Below are 2,907 nucleotides of genomic sequence, written 5' to 3'. Positions count from 1 at the left end.
ATTAATTAATTTGATTTAATGAATTTTATTTCATTTTAATTAATAACTAATTTAATTAAATAAAGAAAGTGAAAGTTATTCTTCTACTTTACGTAATAAAGGAGTGTGGGAAACTACTTTAAAGGTTGGTTATTACAAAGATGTGTTTTGATTCTCCCACCTAACTCCCAATCCGTTTCTCTTTCAAGATCTTTACAGAAAAGGTGTTCATTGTGAAAAAGTTCTCCAAAACTAAAAATTACTTCTCTTTCAAAAGTGGTTGCCACAAGCGGGCTCCTTGCTAGAGACATAGCGGAGAAGACCCTAAGGAGGCATCACTATTCGTAAGATTTATTTATTGAGAAAGAAGAATGTTTCTTTGGAGAAGATTGAAGAATGATTGTGGAAAGGTAATATGTTCTTCAACTCAATTGTATGTTTCACCTTAAATTAATCATAACAGATTGACGTGTGGTTTAATTTTTAATTTTCTGTAACTTCATCTTTCCAAAATCAAAACAAAAGCATTCACACACTTTCGCTGCGGGATCCGATCTCTTCAACAATATCTTCACTCATTGTGTCAATTAACCAAGAACAAATAAGTCGATCTTAACGCATCCACTTCAAATATTCTAGATTTTCAATCATTACATAGTATGCATTGTTCTTGAATTCGAAATTCTTCACTGATTCTGATGATTGCGAATCATCTTTCTCTGAGGAATACCCATATATTATATTAAGTATTTGCATTTTCCAAGTTAGGTAGTTGTTATCATTCAATTTTATCATTTTAAGTTGATGACCAAGATTTATCACGAGATCATTCCGATTACTTATTGCAGAGATACCATTCACAGTTTGAATTGAACTCAACGAAACTATTTCCTTTGCTGTCAAACTTGAGGCTCTGATACCGTCAGAAGACTTTCATATCAAGAAGAAAAGAGAGAATGAATGTATTGAAAAATATCATTTTATCCTTATATTGAAGATCAGTGAATTTTCTTATTTATGGATGAAAGACAGTTAAAAGAAAATAATATAAAATACATCAAGATAACAATCTATAACTACTTCATAAACAGCTTTAACTTCTTCCTTAGCGAGTTGCCTTAATAAGCCACACATATATCTTTTTGTTTTAGAATTTGTTTTATCATTAGAGGGTGTGTATTGTATATACAATTCACATTCAATAATTGAATAGACAATTTTGTAGATAATTTTAAATAAAATTGTTTTAAATGAAAAATAAAAACAAAAACTACCTTATTATTGTTATTATTTTGGAAAATTTTGTGGGGCAAAGGAATCATGAGGCTTGAAGGTAGAAAATAACATAATTGTTTTTTTTTTTTTTTTTTTTTTTTTTTTTTTTTTTTTTTTTCTTCCTTCCTTCTCTCTCTCTCTCTCGTTTTCTTTTGTTGGGACCTCAAAGGATTGAGGACGCCGACACCCATCTTTACCGTTTCACGTTGAATTAGAAGTCTAGTCCCTACCATTTATTTTGTATTTATTTAGTTCTTTAACTTTCTAGAGTATTTATTAAATTTTTTCGTTTCAATAACTATTTGATTTTTAATTTTTTATTTTTAAAAATTAAATTTATTTATTCTCAAATTTTTACTACAATTTTCATTCTTCTTAAGTAAAAGAGTTGAATTTTTAATTAAATTCTAAAAAAAAATTCGAAAGTTTTCAAAACCTGATTTAGTTTTTGAAAACATTTGTAGAAAGTAGATTAAAAAAAAAAATTAGAGGCGGAAGATGTGTGTATATAAGCTTAATATTAAAAAATAAAAATCAAATGATTATTAAACGACTTTCAATTTTATATTTATGTAGTCATAACAAAATTTGAACTTTTTAAAAGATAATTTGTTCTATTAAATATAAATAAAATTTTGTTAACCTTAAACTTTCAATGATGTGTATAGCATATTGATTGAAAGTTTAGGATTTAATGATTTAATTTAACATTTATTTATTTAATATTAGTTTTAGATTTTCTTTAAATTTCTCAACTTTCATTTATATTAAAAGTAGGTTTTAAACTTTTGAAAAGTTTAATTTAATAGGTTCTTAGATTTATATTTTATTGTTGGATAGATATTTGAATTTTATATTTTAAATTTTATGGTTTTATTAACCTATTTAACATTTTATATTTTTTTTTAGAGTCAGACCACAAGACAATTTGAAAAGTTTAAACACATATTATACATTTTTTTTAAAGTAGTTTTAATAGAACATTTGTGAAAATGAAAGATTAAACTTCAAAACTCGAAGGAGGAATTGCATGCCAATTACCTCTAAACTAAACTCGTTTTGATACATTTTTTAAAGTTTAATAAACTATTTAATACAAATCTGAACACGTTTGTAAAGTAATTACTCATCTCCACTATTTTGGTTATTCCTATCATCAAACCTTTGTGATGTTCATGATATTGTAATGTTTGGTTGATATTTTGACAACAATAAGAAAAAATGAACTAAAAAAAAAAGAGAGACCAAAAATTTTGATTTGAGAAAAGAAACCAATAGCATATTACATTTCAGAAAAGTATAGCCAAACTAAAGTTGAGGACCACTCTCATGCCACAAATGTCACCATCAAACATCCAAGATCTAGTGAATATAGAAACAATTAATTTAAAAAATATATATACATTTATTTTCCTTAAATAGGACTTAGACTATTTAGATATAACTATTTCATTTTTTTTTTTAAATTTTGAGACTAAAAAAAAGTCTTTAATGACTTCTTCACAAACTCGATATTAACTTAATTCAATACTAATTGACATATAATTTTTTCTTTTGAGATGAGAAGTTGTATCTCTTATACTTATATATCATATCACTATTATTATGGTAATAAAATAAAGTAGTTTAAAAAATAGTGAAAGTAAAAAGAAA

General features: G+C 25.4%; 1 long non-coding RNA gene across 1 annotated transcript; it reads left to right on the top strand.

Annotated features, from left to right (window-relative positions):
* Window positions 1–247: 247 nt before the first annotated feature.
* Window positions 248–1,048, top strand: LOC150034588 (uncharacterized). The gene is made up of 2 exons (XR_016531088.1): window positions 248–389; window positions 828–1,048. It is a non-coding gene; the product is annotated as an uncharacterized LOC150034588 (long non-coding RNA).
* Window positions 1,049–2,907: the final 1,859 nt, after the last annotated feature.

Source organism: Benincasa hispida, chromosome 8 (genome assembly GCF_027475165.1).
Source record: "Benincasa hispida cultivar pf3 chromosome 8, pf3_genome.v1.1, whole genome shotgun sequence".
NCBI lineage: Eukaryota > Viridiplantae > Streptophyta > Magnoliopsida > Cucurbitales > Cucurbitaceae > Benincasa > Benincasa hispida.
Note: the sequence above shows the minus strand (reverse complement) of the source record. Positions and strands in the feature narration are given on the sequence as shown.